This window comes from Ambystoma mexicanum, chromosome 5p, assembly GCF_040938575.1.
Source record: "Ambystoma mexicanum isolate Mex_15411 chromosome 5p, UKY_AmexF1_1, whole genome shotgun sequence".
In the NCBI taxonomy this organism is placed as follows: Eukaryota; Metazoa; Chordata; class Amphibia; order Caudata; family Ambystomatidae; genus Ambystoma; species Ambystoma mexicanum.
In genome coordinates this window covers 882,441,643-882,461,535 of record NC_090930.1, presented here as the reverse complement: position 1 = coordinate 882,461,535, position 19,893 = coordinate 882,441,643, and the positions used below count along the sequence as shown (strand labels likewise).

The following is a 19,893-nucleotide window of genomic DNA, read 5'->3' as shown; positions in this document are numbered from 1 at the left end:
TTACCTTTGTTTTTGTATTTGCGGCGACAAAATTTGCCACATTTGTGTCTTTGAAATTGTAAAATCTGCCCATGCAGCTCACTATGTGTCTGTTGTGAAGGGAATTCACATGTGACATATTTTTGGATAAACTGCAAAACAGTGCTATCACTGTCGTGCCCAAATTTCGGTGCACCTTTGATCCATAACAGCATGTGAATATGTGGTGCTCCTCTCGCTTTATATTCTTTTCTCCAAAAGAAGTCTTGCACTTCTCCAAGGGGAGGAACAGTTTTATTGCAAATAAAGTGTAGCATTGCAATGCAACGATGATGGAAATATCTTGAGACATTAACTGGATCTAGAGAGCAAAATTCTCCAGGTGTTAATATATCTATGTTGTTTTCGTTGCTGTTTGCTATGCGTAGGAACTCATGTAAATCTTCCCATGCACGTTCTGCACAACTTATCATAACAAACCAAGTTGTTGGGCCAAGGTTTCTGATCATGCAACGCACGTCTCTGTGCCGTCTGAACCAGTATTCCTTTGTACCATTCATGTTTGCAAACAAATTTGTTATACTTGATTGTAAAACCTCATCTTTTTCTTGTACTTTTTGTATTAACTGCGTAGCTGACATATTTTGAAAGTGCGTTCCAGATTTAAGAATGTGTGCAACTCCATAACATAGTGTTGATAATTCACTTTCATAGAGTAGGTGGAATATGTATTCCACATTTTGTCTAAATCTGGGATCTTGCGAGTACATTCGTAATGAGCGGTATTCTGATGTCCTAATTTGAGTGGGTCTATCATTGTATCTTCCACCTTTGCCAGTAGGAAATAGCAGTGGAAAAGCACGTGCTTCTATACTTTTTTCCCAAATACTCATTGGTGACCCTTTGGTTTGTCGCATTTGGTAAGTTTCTATTGCATCATCTATGCTTTCATTGGAATGCAATGGATGATTTGTGTAATGGTCCAAAAGAGTGGATACTGTAGCTGGATCAAGAAGTTTGAATTGTCCAGTTTCTGATGGCTCTTGAATAATTTCATATTCATAAGCTTTCATCAATATTTATTTCCTTGTAGTACTCATTATTGTCTTTTAGATATTGCAATGCTTGTCTAACTTTGTGTAAATCCACTAATTGTTGCCAAATTATTTTGTCCTTTGTTGGTACTCCATTTACCAAGACAATAGTCTCTAGGAGTGGAACGTTCAATAGAGCATTCTTTAATAAAAGAATGCTCTATTGAACGTTCCACTCCTAGAGTGTGTACATTTTCCGTTAGATCTAATGGCAAGTAAACTACTTTGCCACGAATACCTTTCACCAATTCAGAGGAAGGTAATTTTGCTGTTTTTGGATGAAGGCGTATAATTGCTTGAAATGGGTGAACTGTTTGAATTATTATGCTCTCATACAAAATGAGCTGTTGCAGGATTTTTGCTAATGGAAACGTGAAGGTAATAGCACGTGAAGGAGTGTGGTTGTTGTCTAATTTTGCAGTACAGTAACTGCAACATATTAGCGTTCAGTTATTTCATATTTGTTTTCAGCTAAAAGGTACAGAGCTAATTCAAACCATTTAGAGTTTTCATTGTCTTCTATTTTGTATGCTATGTCCACATTTTTTGTGTTCCTTTTGTAAAACATTCTGCGGCAACACACACACACATGGTTTGGTACTTCAGCCGATGACCTTTTAAATTTTACTATTTCTTTTCTGTATGTGTGTAATAGAAGGTTGCTATGTGCAGTGCGGTCCATTTCTTCTTGTAAGTATTTCGGTGTACCATGCAGAAGAGTGGTATTTAAATTGCCTAATTCTGAAGCTGGACTTTTTGCATAGTATATTTTATACACCAAATTTCTTACATTGGAATGATGTACTGATATTCTTTTGATATCATGGAAGGTACTTTTGCAAATAGGCCCATAAATGCAGGCTAATGAATGTCCCTTTAGTCCTGTGTCTTTCTGCACTGGACAAATATCCATATTTTGCAGCACTTTCATTTTACTTTTGTTTTACCTTTTACATATTGATTGAGGAACTGACGTAAAGATTTGAAAGCTTTGTTTGGAATGGCACACATTGATGTGCACGGCCATTTGTATACTGGACGGTGTGGTTCTGCTGAATCGAGAGGTAATTCTGAGTTTTCAGGAGATAGTTTTGTAAGCAGTGTTTCTTGTTCCATGATGGTAGTATTGATTTTCTCATACCCTCGTCCACTGCTATGGATGGCAATTGTGTTTGTTTGATTTTGTCTGTATGCTTCTTCATTAAAATATGGCTCTGTGGTTGTGGTGTGACTCCATTCACCACCACAAACATGCAAGAAATTACTTTTGTTCACATTCCGTTTATTGCTCAGTTTCTTTTGTAGTTTGGTACTTAGTTTTGTTAGTGCTTTCATCCTATTTAACACTAATATGAACAACTTCCTTTTGAGAAGGATTGCACTGTCCACAAGTGCTTGTACAATTAACTTTCTACGGTAGGTTTTAAGAGGTGAGGATGATTTTGGTCCTCTTCTTAGTAGATTCTGAAGGACTCTGTGACGAAACATTTTTGCTAAAATACTTTTTTTTACTATGGGTTCTTCTTATACTATCAGGATTATTAGGAACATTGTTAGCTGTACGGGCAGCTGTTTCTTTGACAACATTTCTGTGTTTTGTGACACTTTTTGATGGAGGAGGTACAGTTTCGGTAGTTGAGACTTCCTTTATTTTGTTACCCAACTGCATTAGCTGGTTTGTACCAAGATTCTCTACAACAGGTGGATGCTTACATTGGGCATCTTTATTTTTATTTGCTCTAATTCTGCATTCCTTTCTACGGAGTTGCTTTTTGGTAGGCATTCTTTGGTGTCTGTTGAGAAAAAATATATACTTTTGTCTGTTGTCCAATGTATGTGTGCAGTGTGCATTTGTGCATAAGTCTGATGGGTAAGCTCTTTGTCATGGTGTGTCAACATACAGTGAACTCTAACAATCATTTGGTAAGGCTACTTTACTGTTTGTATACTACTACAATGTGCTTCAGATGAGAGTACAAAGTGGCCTACTTGTGACGAGAACCATTATTAATAACCGAAATGCCAAATACTTGCTACAGCAACTTCTTTTCACAATCTAACCTTCTAAGGATTACGTATGTTATTTGAGTACCAAACACACAGGGATTTGTCAGCCATTCTGCCTGTTATTCTTTGTTCAATAAATGGATATTTGTAGATAGAATGGTTTACAAATCAATGCTTGCTTTGGTGCCCAAAATAAACAAATAACCCACGCAGCCTCTTTAAGGAGTAGTTACAATATAAGGGTTGTACTATACTTACTTTTTTGTGCAAGATGACCAGGTTTCTTCGGATATGCCGTCTGCAGTGTAGATGCTGTTGATTCTCAGGAGAGTAGTCTTCACTGCAAATTAAAAATACAAAATCAGTTACTTTGTGTGTTTGCAGCAGTGATGATACTGCAGACATTATTTGTGCTTCTTTCGTCAGAGCATTGAACTTTCATATTTCAACCCAGTGCATGTGCACATTTCACTTCACTCTGTGCAGTCTTTGCATAGTACTTGCAATATGGTTCTTGAAAGTCCTTCAAAATAACTAAAACTTTTAAGGGTATGGAAATGCCTTGTTGTTTACAAAGTGTACTATGCATAGGAGAGAGGTTTGTAAGCGATAGGGCATAGTACTAGATGGGGAAACATTTTCTACTTGTTAATGAAAAGCACAATGTTGAAAAATCGGGAGACCCTCAGAAGGAAATGTCACCACCATAATCGGGAGCGCTTACTATTCTCATACGGTCACATTGCAAGTAGCATTACTGTAGGCCGTACAGAGTACACAACTCCGACATTTTCACATACAAAATTGAGGTCTGCCCTAAATAGGCATGCTTGCAACGTATGTACAGGTTAGGCGGAAGACAGTAAGCAGTCGTGCGATTTGTGAATGACAAATCGTCAATCTTGCACTTTGAAGGGGGAGCGTTGTTATGTATTCCCTGTGGACATTTAGCGGCATTATTTTGTCTAAATTAAATCTTAAGGCTTCCACATGTTCTCTGATTAAAATATACATACATGTACTCTATACTGATGCATGTGGACATGCATGGAGCTGTACGTAGAAATTCGCAATCCTAGCACAGTAGCTTGTGAAGTAGGTGCTTTGCAATGGTATACGACTTCCATCAAGAATCATTGACAGTAATTTTGAAGTGCGCAATGTTGATGACGGAGTTAAAATTAGCGATGTTCTATGTGATTGGTGGATGATTGTACGACCGCTTAGTTGTGTCCAATGAGGGACTTGCTTTGGTACCGCTGTAGAGAGGGTGGAAGGACTGGGTAAGAGTTATGTGCCGCACATAGGCAACGCTTGTCCGCTGGTAGGGCATGTCACATACGGGTTTCTACAGCAAATCCTGCATGGACAGGAGACTGTAGGCATCAGCCAATCAGATGTTCACATTACTCTTTTGTGTCGAAAGATGGTGCGCACACTGAAGATGGCAGAGGTGGAAAGGGTCAGGGTTTTGATGCTTGGAGACATTTTTGTGCAAGGCTTACAACACTATGCCGAGAGTAGGCATGTGTCATACCGTTTCGATGTGAGAGGAATGGAAGTGGTGTGGAGCACTGACACTGATGCCAATGCTGTGGCAATTCTGCAAGTTTGTAGAGACATGCGTAGAATGACCACTCCTCATGTGGTAATTTTGCACTACGGTGCTTGCCATTTGGGTTATGTGACTTCACGTACTTTCTTGGAAGGTTTGGCACAGTTGGTTGAAGCACTCATGACCTTCCCAACAACGAAAGTAATTTTTTCTGCTTTACTCCCGAGAGTACAATGGAACAACTCTTCTGTTTTCTGTCCAGATCAAAGCTTCGGGAGGTGTATCATCAATTGCGGCATGCGTGCAGTCATGCTACGAGTTGGTATATTTTTTTGCAGCCACGATAACCTTACTCCAAGCAATGCGCATTACTTTGAACGAGATGGTGTTGCGCTATCTTCTTTGGGAAATGTGATGTTCTTTTGGAATGTAAGGCTTGCTTTAGAGAAGGTTCTGTAATGTTTGCAAGAGTAAAGCAAGGACAAAAAATACAAAAAAATACATAAAATACCAGATGTCTGTACGGTATCTGGCCAAAAAAAAAAGAAAAATGGCTTTTTTGCGCCTACCTTAAAGGGGAAAAAGGTGAATAGTACTTGAATGTACCGTCGTCACGCTCTGATCTTGTACATGTCTGCGAACATGGCAGCCAGCACATATCACCACCGAGGATTCAAGGGTGGAGCCACATGTAAATGAGAATGAGCGGAGCTAGTGATTGGTCCATAAAGTTCAGTAGGTGTGTTCTGACCGACGTACTTTAATAAGACCATCTTCTCCCTCACAGGAGACTACACAGCCATGGCTTTACATGCTCGAAAACAGATTATCTGGATTTTGGGAGACTCATGGATACATTGGTTGAAGGTGCATGCAGAAAGCTGCAGTTTATCTACAAATCTCGGATTTCCTCATGCCGAAGTGCACTGGCATGGCGTGCGTGGCATGAGATGGCTGGACTTGGTACCTCTCTGTGTTACTTTACTGACAGAGCGTCCTCCAGATATACTGATCATCCATTGTGGAGGAAACAGTTTAGTCCATGTATCTGGAATTTCTTTGCAATTTTCCATGAAGGAAGGACTCGCGAAATTGTCAAATACTTTTTTTCCCGTATTGCCCAAAGACAAATATGGCCGCGTTCTTCTGCGTTTGGTCCACAAATGGAGAAAGCGAGACGCAATGTGAATAAGGCTGTGTGTGCATTTTTAAGAGATGTTGGCATGTCCTCTTTCCACAATGAAAACATTCTGTTTTGCAGCACTTTCATTTTCCGCAGAGATGGAGTCCACCTCACATATGCTGGCAATCAGATTTTTCTTCACAATGTACAAAATGCATTGCGACCTCTTTTGCAATCACACTAACCTATCTGACAATCCTTTTTCCCCAATCCACTGTTTTAGACCCACACAACACACCACCGAAAGGCTCTTTTCAGAGCCGCCACTTACTCCCAACGTACACTTTATTGAGTTTGCTCTGCTTGCACCCTCCCTTTTTTCCTCTACGACTGTGCGCAAACTTTTTCAGAACTCCGCAGGGGTCTACGACCGTCACTTCATAGTTCTATTGTTATACTGAGAAAGGCGGCTCTGAAAAGAGCCTTTTCTGTAATTTTTGTTGTTTTTACGTTCATTGCTTAACAGCACACGGCACACTAGGAGAAGAGGCCAAAGGAGTGTAAGGAAGGGACACCAGCCACGGGGATAAAAAAGGGCCAACTGAACAGAGAAAGATTTAGGTGAACTTTATTTAGGTAAGGAGCAGATCTTCTGGTGCTCTTGACTGCAGCCTCAAAAGCACTTCGAAAACTCTTCCCCCCTGCAGAGTACTGCGTCACAATACGTGCACACTACTGTCACCTTTGAAAGGTAAGGGTCAACGGCATTGCGAATGGCTTGTGAGGCAGCTGGAGGGAGGCGCTCCCCCACAGGAGTGTCTGTTGTGGTGGGATGATCGGATACCGAGGATGCTGTGGAGGAACTCAAACGACTTCGCTCTTCACATGGCACCACCTTGCGAATGTCCGCTGTGTGGAACGAAGTGAGGTGTCGCTTCATGGTTGTCGTACCAAAACTGTATGCTCAAAATCTCCTGCGACTCAACACCACCTCGCACTGGTTACACTTCACCAGGTTTGCACGTGCTTTTGGTACTTTCCCATAAACGGAAAACAACCGCCACACCCACGACTCCTGCCGAGTGCTCCTAGTGCAGAGTTCCTCCACTTCATTCTCTTCCTCTTCTTCCTCGATCTCTAAATCCTTACCCATATATTCTCTGCAGGCCCTTGGTGAGGTGGTGGTGGCGGGTTTGGGGGTGGTGCAGAGGCTAATGACCCAACAGCAGCCATGGAAGCCATACCGATTAGTTTCCTTTTGGTCTCTACAGCAGGAAAGGTAGCACACCTCAATCTGCTATAGCTAGAAGGACAATGAAGATGCGCTCGGGGGTGTGGCCTTTTGTAGGGGTCAAGGGGTGTGCCTCGTGACCGTCTTCAGCCCTACAAAGCGGTACACAAATTTTACACAGCAAGTCCTGAGGTGCCCTATTGTCTGGGATGTGTGAAATTACATTTTTACACTCTACAATACTTTGCCTTGTGTCTACAAGTTCTTTTGTATTGTTGCGGAAGCACACCAACCGCGCAAATTAGTCCCCACGCTCAGCGTAGGTGCAGTGACATGATGACGTCCTCAACACATCGGCGCCAGTAATGAAAGTCCCCTGGACAGCAAATGCAAAGAATAAAACGTGTGCATGCGCACAAGTGTCCTACGGACAGTGTTCGGGTTCTCAAACTACTTCAAAGTGCGACACAAGTGAGATGGACAGTTAGGAACAGGCGCGATGTTCGCAATACTTACGTTTCTACTGCGCATGTGCACGCATGCTATGGTCACTGTACGGACAGCTCCAGTGTCCTTTCCAGTGTCCTTAGGACAACTCCATTTTGTTTGCCTACGAACTTGCCGGCCACCGCGCCTGTTCTACGGACGGCACTATTTTGGCTGCGCCCGATACGGACCACTATACTGTCCTTCACACACTCCCATTTTCCTCATTTACACCCATTCCGGACATCTGGTGTGTTCTACGAACATGTATTATCTCGTTTCCAAGCGGTACGGCGAGGTAGTATATCCTTTGGACACCCCTTTCTGTTTATGTACGCACAATTTCAACAAATAGTGCAGTCTCCCATCACATCCATCTTACTTGACATTAGACAGCACCCACATTCCATTCCTTGCGGATAGGTCAAACAGGCGCGCTGTTCGCGAACATTTTATGTCTTTTTAAAAAAGAAATCTACACACAAACTCTTTCTCTACAACTACTGTACAAAAACATTTCCAACACACACACACACACATCAATCTAAAGAAATAGCGGGGGAAGCGGACACTGAAACAAATATGGGGGAATTAGGATTCAACACGGGCTGGTTATGAGGAGAAGATTTGTGAGGGGAAGAAGGGATGGATATTTCGTCAAAACGTCTATTTTCCTGTTCAAGGTTTGGGGATGGTTCACTAGGGAATGGATAAGCGTCCCCTTAACAAACATCCCTTTTGTTAAGGGGACGTTATGGTTAAGTTGCCCTCCCAAAAACCAGTGAAATGCACTACAAAAAAAACTTTGCTGAGGGGACGTTATGGTTAAGTTGCCCTAACAAAAACCTGTGCACTTCACTAAAAAAAAACTTTACTCCTCCCCTTTATGCTTCAAATTAAAACCGAAAACCCCCTGAAATTTGACAGTTATGGTAAACTAAGTCCCCTACCCTGCCACCACCCCTGTGCACTGCTAACACCCAGACCATGAAAGATGTCATCTCAAATGTCAATGCGGACATCAATGACAACCTCACTTGTTTAGCCCCCTTTTTTTTTCTTCCCTGCCATACATATATATGTGCATTCAGTAAAATAATTTCACTAAAGAAATGTTATACTTCACAGTGCAACCAAACATCACTGCACATTGGCTCCATTTGGGGTAAGGGCTACTCACCGGTTCCCGATGAAGGCAGACCCAAACTTCGCCAGTACAGTCCACTTCGCTGGCAGGTTCGAATGCTGCAAAAAGGACGTCTCAGCACCTTGTAGTGCCCGAGATACAGCGATGCTTCCCAAACGGGACAGTGGCGATTTCTCCGCTCCGGGAGGAAGAATCGACAAAGGGTCACTGCAGCAGGCTTCAGGGTCTAGAGGGTCACAAACGCAGTGGACTTGCACAGGTCGTTGCGGTGGCAGGGCAACATGGTAACCGCGTTTACTCCGGTCCTAGCGCACTCGTCTCACTTCAGACCTGGGAATGCCAAGTGTATGAAATTCGGTGGGAGGGTGCCGTGGACACATAGCTAGCAGTATACCAAGTTTCGAGGGCCTCCTCGAAACAACGGCAGACACAGAGCAAAGGTCCTGCGTAAGATGGTCAGCCTACTGGTTGGCCCAGGGACACTTCCGAGAAGGCTTACTTGCAGGGTTTGATGAAGGTGCCGAGAATAGTTGGTCCCACTATTCCAAGGGGGCGAAGCGTCTTCGCAGACATTCTAGGACGATCAGATGCAGAGGGGTCCCACGGGACAACAGCAGGCTCAGGGTGCCAAACCTTCCAGCGGGTCACCAGCAGTTCCTTGACTCGGCTTCTTGTTGCAGGATACTTGGCTCCTATCCTTTGTTCGGTGTGAACTCAGGAGATCGACAAGGTAGTGGTGTTTTCAGCCTCCTCTTATCCAAAGTTCCCTTTGCGCCGAAACGGAGAGGACCCAATGAGAGATCTGCTCACAAACACATCATCCGTGGACCAATCACGGACCATGATGGTCCCAGGCATTCAGGGCATTCCAGACTCTCTGGCACCCAGGATGTGTATTGGGATCAGACATCCCAGCCCACATCCTGGAGGCACACACACAAGGCATGCAGAAGCTCACGAAAGCATTGGGATTCGCGGGAAAGTGCATGACCAAATAAGGACTGAACCAGGTCGACTCGACCTGGGGATGGTGAAGCGGCAAGATGGCCAAAGGACAGGACAAAGAACCTTGTGGCATGGCCATTTTGGAGCCAGTCCACCTATTTGTGCCCAACGCGGTTAACACGGTAGGAAAGGGTTAAAAATAATGCGAAAACATAGCTGCCACCAGCCCTGTCCAAGACACATTGGCACAGTTCATAAAAAGTCCAGCGAGAGTTTCTAGGGCCTTTGGAAATGACTAGAGACCCAAGTGTGCTTTATTGTAAAATACATTGCACACTTGATACATGTTGCACAAAAGCTGCAACATGAGGAAAGGACTAAGGGAAACAAAGTCTCCCAGTACTGACTGTGTTAAGGGCATGTCAGTTTCACCATAAAAAGTGAGCGAAAGCTCAGAGGAGTGCAGCTGAAGGCTGTGGTTCCCTGGCAAAGTCAGTCAGTGGTGTCTAAACAGCAGCAAAAAGTTTGGGGGTTGACACATGGAGGAAACATTACATACAATTATGAAATCTTTCCTAACACCAGGCTGATTCCATAGGAATTCATTAGTAAACACGCCTGCAAAGTGTACTTTTCAGGCAAAATGGAAGGGTAAAAGAAAGTTCAACTCACTTTGCTCTTTCCTTTTCCCCGCCGCCTTCTGAATTTTGCATGCACAGGACCTCACAGCTCGTAGGTGCTAACATTGATGGTCCTCTGAATGCAATTAACATTCAATATAAAATAAGGTTAATTGTGTTTTTTTTTTTCTCACATCAATATCCCGTTATGAGGTCTGTCACAAAGAGACAGGAAAAACAAACCCAGGCAAGAACGTTTTGGTTTAGTACTTGAATGTTTTATTTGGGGTTTCTCAACAATGTTCTAGCTACAGGCTAGTGCGTGCCCATACATTCAGTTACAAAATGAGGCCAATGGGACCTGCAGGCATTTTTCTAAAGGGTCCCTTGACAGTGTGGAGAAATGAGAAATATAGAAACCAAAACAGGACAAAGTCAACAATTGCACTTGAGCGACAAGTAGGAAAGAAGTGACAGAGACCACTGCCTCAACTTATTTGTAGCTATTGTGTCAGATGCTTCATTTAGCTTTCCACTGGTGTCCCACACCAGGACTTTGCACCCGGCAGAAGGTGCAGTCATGGAGATAGGGACAGGGGGGTCTTCAACCTGGAGGCTGAGTGACAGAGGCCTGCTAGTTGCTTGTACAGCCACTGGTATATTGCTTGCAGTGCTTGGTCTATGAGCCATTCAGGTGCTGCTTGCACAAAGCTGAGCACCAATGAGCTGCTGGAGGGTCCCGTGGGGAGGATGCGGGCCACAACTCCTGCTGTGGACCGTCAGACATTGTGCATTACAGACACAGTTTTGTGTGGGAGGTCTGGGCTGGGCGCAGCAGGGCAACACTATGATTGGACAATGCTGGACACTAGGTCATCACATATTTGGAACAATTCCATTTAGTAGGCTACCCCTGCTGTGACCAGATGGGCCACACCAGGAAATGGCTTTCCGCATTGAGAATCCAAAGCTTAAATTCATTTCTAAGATAACCTGAGGTCAGTTGGGATTTGAAGAGCTTTCCAAAGGTCAGTTAGGACAAAATCTGCCTGTACCATGCACCCAAAGACTCACCTTCAATGACATTAAATAATGAGGAGGAAAGAGGTTGTCGGGACCCAAGAAGAGCAAAAATGTAAATCTAAGATGTCAACCCTTACATATGTATCATTTTAAAAAGGGAGACCTCAGAGGTGACATGGGAGGAGCGTTGGTTAGGTAGAAACTCAATCATGTCGCCTATAGACACAATGGATGGGTGTGAATACTATGTGAGGTGTTAGACCCTTATGAAGGAGCTAAGGCAGTATAGGCAGGGCTTACATGTACATTCACCTGGAGCCCTTGTCTCAAAAGATCTGACCTGGGAAAATGTTTTAAGGGGACTATTACATCTTGATCTATTTTTCACATAGGAACTCACCTTTTCAGAGAGCCACACCAGTCACTGTCATTGCTTTGTTACTGGGACATTAAGAACATCCTGTTTGCCCTCAAGAGAGTCGATAGAAGTCAACTGGTGCTACCTGCCCTAACTCCCGATTTTACAGATAATCTGGTGAATGAGGTACACTCTGGACACAACATTAAACAGGTCCTACTGACCGGTGAATCAGTTAGTTCTAAAAGGTGTGGCAGTTGTTTTTTATTAAGGAACATAGATAAATAATAGAGATCAAACACTTTATTTGTTTTGCTTGTCAGGTGTTCATAACTCTAATTGCTATCACTCTGTGAGCCACAGTTCTTACTTTCCCACCGTAACTTTTGAGGATGTTGGAAGCACGTCTCAATGAAGTCTTTCTGCTTCAATTCAGTCTCTCGCAGGTAGGGGTCAGTGAGGGTGATGGGAGCTACTTGCCACCAGGAAACCGGCAAACTTATAATGAGGCAAAGTCTGAACTGACTTCCAGGAGATTGGGGTGTGGCAGGAGAAGGACTGCTTAAGATTCTTCTCTCTGCAGGCTAGCATAGACTCCAACCTTTTGATAGTTTTGCTTTACGAGGCGCAAGAGCCTCTAGAGGTAGAGGAGTACAGTTTAACCACATAGTATGTTGATGTTCTGTTCGAGGCTGCTTTGTAGGTGATACATGCAGCTTTGAATATGATCCTGGCTGGATGCGAGAGCCAGTGATGCTCACGCTATATAGGAGAGATGCAGGCTAATTTGCAATCACCTGTAATGTGGTGTGCTGCAGCGTGGTGGGCTGCTTTGAGTGGAGTCAGGTTCACAGCTTGAAGACCATTGAAAAAAACAAAGTTCCTATTGTTAAATAGGAACTCCTGTCCCCTGCACACCAATTGGTATTGGAAATCAAAATTCCAAACAATATTTAAATAGCTTCAGTAATTCAAATCAGTTTTGTCTTTAGGTAACCAATTTTTGTTGTGACAATTGTTTTCAAAAATATTCAAGGATACATACAATCAAGAATGTTTTTAATTAAGAATCCAAATAAGAGTTCAATTCACTCAATAGTATCAAATTAATGAGCTCTACACGTTTCATTATGTGACCAAGTCATAGATTACTAAATTCTATTCTACTCGAGACTATTCACTAATAAGTGTCCTGTTAAATGGTCAAGTGATATTATTCATTTAACTACACGAAATTTAATATATTGCTTTGTAGCTTAATTAAGATGAGTCACGTGATCTGGATCGCATTACTACACAGAATTCTGGGAAACATAGTGCCTCTCATTGTGAGGGCTAATTCGTTACATTTAGGTGTTCTTTCCATTATCCCATAGTCAAAACAACATAATTCGAATTGTCCTAGTATAATTCTCGCTGGGATCTTCGTATATATATCCACATTTCACCAGTTTTGAACAGTGCTAGGTATGTAATGGTCTATGCATATTGATATTTACATATTGTCATTTATTTACAAAAACACATTCAAAGAGTACTCTTCATTCATGCCTCTAGGTTCTAGGGCATCCAACCTATGTATCCAAAACATCTCTCTGCGAGACAATGTCTGTTGTAGGTTCCCTCCTCTCGCTGGTCGTGTAATGATCTCTAGGACCACAAATCTCAATTGAGAAATTGTGTGGTGGTGATCTTGAAAATGTCTCGTGACTGGTGATTTTGTATTGCCAGTTCTAATGTTTGACTTCTGTTCAGATATGCGATCTTTCACTCGCCTCAATGTTTGACCAACATAATACTTGCCACAGGGTCAAATTAATCCATATACTACACATTTGTTTTCACAAGTTGCATAGTGTCGTAGACACATTTTTTGGCCTGTGTAAGGATGTCTGATTGTTTGACCTTTCTGGACATTGTTGCATTGGCTGCAGTTTAAACAGGGAAATGTCCCTTTCTTGGATTTTATTAATAGCCTTTGTTGTGTTGTAGTCATTCTCTCCGCTTTGACCAGTGAGTCCCGTAGGTTCCTCCCAAGGCAGTGTGACAAATCTGGACTATTCGTCCCTTCTCGCCAGAGGGGAGCCACTCCCCTAGAGGTTAGGGAGGTGGGCTGCTCACAAGACCATCCCTATGGATCTGGGTAAGTGGAACCTCACCGGGAGTGACTCTCCTCTTGGGGACGACTCCTCCCATTCCGATAAGGAACTCCCAGTCCAGCCAGCGTACATTATCCACCTACATGGGAATTGGAAATACTGTTGTTACCACTGATTTCGACTCTCCCAATAGTAACATTGCTCTAATCTTTGTCTTCAGGTAATGCTGAATCTAACCTGAACTCCACAGTGAAAGAGCAATGACGCACCCCTTTTGTTTACGATGCCGTACAAAAGAACTTTGAATCAGCGAGAAAGAATCCTATGCAGAGGCGAGCCTTTGACGGGAGGACGGCCTGGAGGGGCAGAGCCATGCTAGCCTGCGGTGCCGGCTGTAGTGTGGAAGGTGAGCTGATCATCAGCAAGATGCTGGATGGCTGGCATCCTGGCTGACCGAGAAGCCAAGGTCGGGAGAGAAACAAAGACTGTAAAGAGACTGTCTCCCCTGGTGTAGTCATGGGCGTAGGACATGGGGGGGACAGGGGGGACAAATCCCCCCCCACAATTTTAAGTGGGGGGGATATAATGTCATTTATCCCCCCCAGGGATCTGTTTTTGAAGTGGGGGAGGGGCTGCTTACTATGTAAGCTGCCCTCTCCCCACTGGCCCCCAAAGCATGGGGGCAACACCCTGGGGGCAGATGGGTGATCATCTGCCCGAGGGAAGGGGGGCAAACAAACAAAAAGTGATTTAAAAAAACATAGTTTTGGGTGGGGTGGGACCGCTAGCCACCAGGCATTTTTGCAAGGGGGGGGTGGCCCTCTCCCCCCACCCTAAGTGGATGGGGGCACCTTATGTAGCCCTCCCTGGGGGCAGATTTCTGCCCCTATGAAGGGGTACATGAGATGTCCTCCATCCATTTGGGGTGGGGGGCAGAGGCCACTGCAAATATTGGCAGAGCAACCCCTCCCAAGCCTGGGGCAGTATGTTTTGACCCCTTAGGGACAGATGGCCACACATATGTGCCCATCTGCCCCTAGGGAAGGGCAAAACATATATATTATAACTTGTTTTGGGTGGGGGTGGGGGGCCCACTAGACCACCAGGATTTTTTGTGTTTGAAAGGGGGGGTGGCCCTCTCCCCCCGCCCTAAGTGGATGGGGCACCTTATGTAGCCTTCCCTGGAGCAGATTTCTGCCCTTAGGAAGGGGTACATGAGATGCCCCCATCGATTTGGGTAGGGGGGGGGGCACTACAAATATTGGCGGAGCCACCCCCCCAAGCCTGGGGCAGTACGTTTTGCCCCTACCCCCGGGGGCAGATGGCCACACACATGTGCCCATCTGCCCCTAGGAAAGGGGCAAAACAAAAATAAAACAAATGATAACTTGTTTTTGGGGCGCTGAACCACCATGGATGTTTTAGTGGAGAGGGGGTGGTCCCCTACCCCCACCCCAAATGGATGGGGGGCATCTCATGTAGCCCTCCCTGGGGGCAGATTGCTAGCACAATCTGCCCCTAGGAAAGTGGCAAAACAATAACAAAAATAAAAAAAGATAACTTGTTTTGGGTGGGTGTGGGGGTCACTAAACAACCATGGATGTTTTTAGTGGAAAGGGGGTGCCCACGGGTGTCTTTTTTCAGAAACGCATGGGGTTCCCTGTTTTCCTTGGTGGCTTCGACACCCTAGGCCCAATTGTGTAGGTTGTCCACATGGGCAAAATCTGCTGTGCCGAAAGGCTTGGGGTTACCAGTGGGTTAGCCTTTTCCCTTTGCGCCACGGTAGGTGCATCCACACATGTGAGCTACCGTTTTTGTCGGGACACCTGTGGGAACGCGGGAAGGTAGGACATCTGTTGTTGGCAGCGTGTTTCACTGGGTGGGCAGAGGGAAATGTCTCTGAAATTTGGTGGAAAAAAACACAATTTTCAGACATTTCACTCTGGCCACCCACTGAAACACGCCGCCAACAGCACATGTCCTACCATCCTGCATTCCCACAGGTGTACTGACGAAAACGGTACCTCACATGTGTGGGTGCACCTACCTGGGCGCAAAGGAAGAAGGCTAACCCACTGGTAACCCCAAGCCTTTCGGCAGAGCAGATTTTGCTCATGTGGACAACATACAGATTTGGGCATAGGGTGTCGAAGCCACCAAGAAAAACAGGGAACCCCATGCATTTCCAAAAAAAGGACACCCGTGGGAATCCACAGAGGTCTGACTTGCGCGAATCGCCTCAGAATGTATTACCCACAACCCCAGCAAAGTCTTGAATTTGGTGAGAAAACTCCAATTTTCACTCCTTTCCCTCTTGCATCTCACCGACACACGCCGCCAACACCACATGTCCTACCTTCCCACGTTCCCGGAGGTGTCCCGACGTAAACGGTACCTCACATGTGTGGTTGCACCTACCTGGGCGCAAAGGGAAACGGCTAAACCACTGGTAACCCCCAAAGGGTTTGGGGAGACAACCTACAGATTTGGGCCTAGAGTGTCGAAGCCATGAAGGAAACTAGGGTACCTCTTGCATTTCTGAAAAGAAGACACCCGTGGGAATCCACAGAGGTCTGACTTGCACGAATCGCCCCAGAATTTATTACCCACAATCCCATACAAATTGAAAATTGTGTTTTTTCCACCAAATTTCAGACTTTTTCAGGGATTGTGGGTCATAAATTATGGGGAAATTTGTGCAAGTCAGACCTCTGTGGATTCCCACGGGTGTCTTCTTTTCCGAAATTCATGGGGTTCCCTGATTTTCTTCGTGGCTTCGACACCCTAGGCCCAAATCTGTACGCTGTCCACATGAGCAAAATTCCTGAAAATCTGCTGTGCGAAAAGACTTGGGGTTACCAGTGTTTTAGGCTTTTCCCTTTGCACCCAGGTAGGTGCACCCACACATGTGAGGTACTGTTTTCGTCGTGAAACCTGTGGAAACGCGGGATGGTAGGCCATGTGTTGTTGGCTGCGTGTTTCGGTGGGTGACCAGAGTGAAACGTGTGGAAATCGTGTTTTTTTTTCTGTAATTTTCCCGATTTCCCCCCAAACTATGGAATCTTTCCCTACATAGTTGTTGCCTGACCTGCGCAAATCACCCTTCCTAAACTTGGAATATTGTCTACTTTTCAGAAATGTATGTATTAAAATATGTTATTTTGGTTTCCACTCATTCTGTTCTTGAAAGCCTGGAAAATGGCGAATCCAGCACAGCAAACCATTTGTTACTAGCTCTTACAAGGAAAACACCACAGGCTTCTGTGTACAACATTTTATTGGCATTTTCTAAAAAAACTCCAAATGTTCTCCTTTTTAGTTATTTTCTCTTACCCCCCCCTACAGCAAACTAGGATTTCTGGGTGGTGTTAAGGCCGCCTACATGTGGGGGAAAAAAGTGGCCAACTTTGGCCGAGATATCTCATGTAACAAAGTACGCCAATGGAAGTGGTCCACTCCATGCAGTTTACTTTGTGCGCCTTGATGCTTGGGGGTTTTGCGTGATGCTACACATGTGTTAAATAAATAAATACATTTAACATGACCCCAGATAAATGGCAATTCGTGATCAGAATGAGTGAGCATGCCATGTCGCTGGTAAGAGGGTGTCCTGTGCTTCTTGAGTGCATTGGCAAATGCCCTTAATTGCCATCTCGAGTTAGGCAGGTGATTAAACCGATCAGTGTGGATTGCACAATAATACGTCAGAGATATTTCAAATGGCCAGTTTTGCTCTTTGGGTGACATTGTCAAAGTGGGAGAATGTTGCCCAGCATGTGCCACTTTCTCTGCAGAGTGAATTGTGCCCACCCCGAGGAAGAAGTGTGAAAAACCCACAAGGGCACTGTGCCCTGCTCTTTCTGTGTTTGTGTTCCCCACAGGGCGACAGATGCCGACTCAGACATGGGTAAGTCTCGGGTGGCAAGCTTGTACCCTAATTGATGTGGCAAAGTATTCCAGACTTCTGAGGCTGATAACATTAGTAGCATTGAGTTACATGCCACCCGACTTTATCATCATGTGTGATAAAGTTGCAAAGCAGAGCTGTTAGTGGGCTAAAGCAGGAGGCAATGTCTGCCCACCCTCAAAGGGTACGTACAACCAAAAGTAATAAGCCCCACCCCCAATCATGACTGTAGGGGCCAGGCTCCAAACCAGGGCAAGAATGCCCTCCAATCATCCATGCCTACGAGTAGGGTACCCCTCATGCTCCAGGAACCCCGTTGAGCAACCTCTTTGCTTTCCAGGTGATACTAACGTTATTTAAAGCCAGAAGTCTAAAAGGTAAACGCTAATTGCAGCTGGAAATGAGCACCTGGCGTGATCAAAATGTATTAACCAAGTGTGACATCATCCCCTTCATTTATAAGCAATATGTGTGTTCTCGTGTTTCTTCATCCACTGAATTACTATTAGAAACAAAGGCAAGAGTTGTGTCTCTTGTGTAGGCATTAGGAAGGCAGTTGCCAGCCTCTGGCATAATATGCCCATGTTCTTCCAATATTGACTAGCTGTTGCCCTCTTATGGCCAGGTAGAACCATCATGGCAGTGACTGGAAAATGCCTTTCCCCTGCAGACAGAAAAGCGGAAATAAAAGGCCAATTCAAGACACGGAACAAATAGAAGTTAAGACAGACTGCAGCTGCCATTGCTGTGTTAGGGAGAATATGTTGAGTGTTCAAGCAAGGAGGCAAGCAAGCAGTGAGACAAGGGAGAGGCAAAGAAAGGCCAGAGAGGCTCTTTGAATAATGTAACAAGGTAGAGGACCCATGCTCTGCCGTCCTAGTAACATATGAGAGAAGCAAATAAATCAGGCTTTGCAGCAAATGTTAAACAAGAAAGGAACAGAGTCCAGCTCTGCATTCAGAATAACAAAGGCAAAGAAAGGCTCTGAAGCCAGCATGAGATGGAATAAGAGGGACCAGACTCATCGTGAGAGGCTGGCCCGACCCTCGCAGGGACGCTAGAGGGGCAGCCCACATAGCGAGCTGCCCCTCTGGCCACCCCCCTGGGTCCACATACACCCCACCTACTAGGCATCCCCCAGGCCTGACACATCCGGCCGCGGACCTGGGGAGTGCTTATAAGGGGGTGGGCTTGCGATCGCTCATCCTCCTTGTTTGCTGTATCCCCCCTCCCCCCGGAGGACAGTCAAAGCAGCAACATCACACACCTGGTCCCTCTACTCCTCCCATTACAGGGCTTACTCAGAGGTACAAACAAGATTTCCTCTTTCTTTGAAACCCCCATCCTTCCATTCCAAGAGACACACGTCCCCTTGCTCCACACAAAAAAAGTTGCAACTTGCAGTTGGTAGAAAAGGCTTCAACTCCTTTATTTGGCAGGAGTCCACTTACAGGTGATCTGCCTCTTAAAAAGCTGGCATCCTAGCTCTGGCCCACTGGAAGTAATTGTTATTTCCTCTCTTACCATGAGCTCATAGTCAGATGAAAAATCCAGAAATGCAACATACAAAGACATGTTCTTTGCTGCTGCATCTTTTAATTTTCTTCTGTTTTCTTTTCATCTTTTCTCTTGTTTTATACAGTGATATTTGTAATTTAATACGTACTGCTATTTTAATTCTAATTTTGTGCAAAGTCGAGTTCTTTGACTAAAACACAATAAATAAATAATTAAAGCAAAGTCCCCCAAGATGTCACCTGTCCCCCCCAGAATTTATGTGTCTCCTACGCCCCTGGGTGTAGTGACCACATGGAAGTTGTGGTGGGCCTGTTAACAGACGCCTGAGACCAGACCGCAGATGAGAAGTCAGACCACCGATCTCCAAGTAACAAGTATGACAATTGACGAGCCTGGCAGAAGGGAAGCGAACACTCCTGAAAAGGTAAAGCCATTCAGAGGGGCGAACCATGGTATCAGAAGCTGGGGAAGCTGCAAGGGTTACGGGAGTCCGGAAAACCTAAACAGGCATACGCCCTGCCAAGGCTCTGGTGAAACAAGACTATCAGAGGGCCAAAGGGCTTTGGGGAGCCCTGAGGAATCAAGAGACATTAACATTCGAGGTGGGGTTAGCCACAGAGGTTACAGCAGCCCAGAAAATTCGAACGAGCAGATGCCCTACCGAGACCCTGCTAAGACAAGCCTGTCGGAGGGCCAGAGGACTTTTTGGAGTCCTGAAGATAGGGGATATAGCGAACAGAATGGGGACTAGAGGGAACCTGGAGGGCACCAGTGTTTCAAAACAAGACAAGTACACTGTCA

The 19,893-nt window shown here is 44.9% G+C and overlaps 1 protein-coding gene across 11 annotated transcripts in view; it reads left to right on the top strand.

The window, feature by feature from the left end:
• Positions 1 to 19,893, top strand: part of COA1 (cytochrome c oxidase assembly factor 1) — an 813,838-nt gene that overhangs the window by 618,144 nt on the left and 175,801 nt on the right. The window lies entirely within an intron of this gene.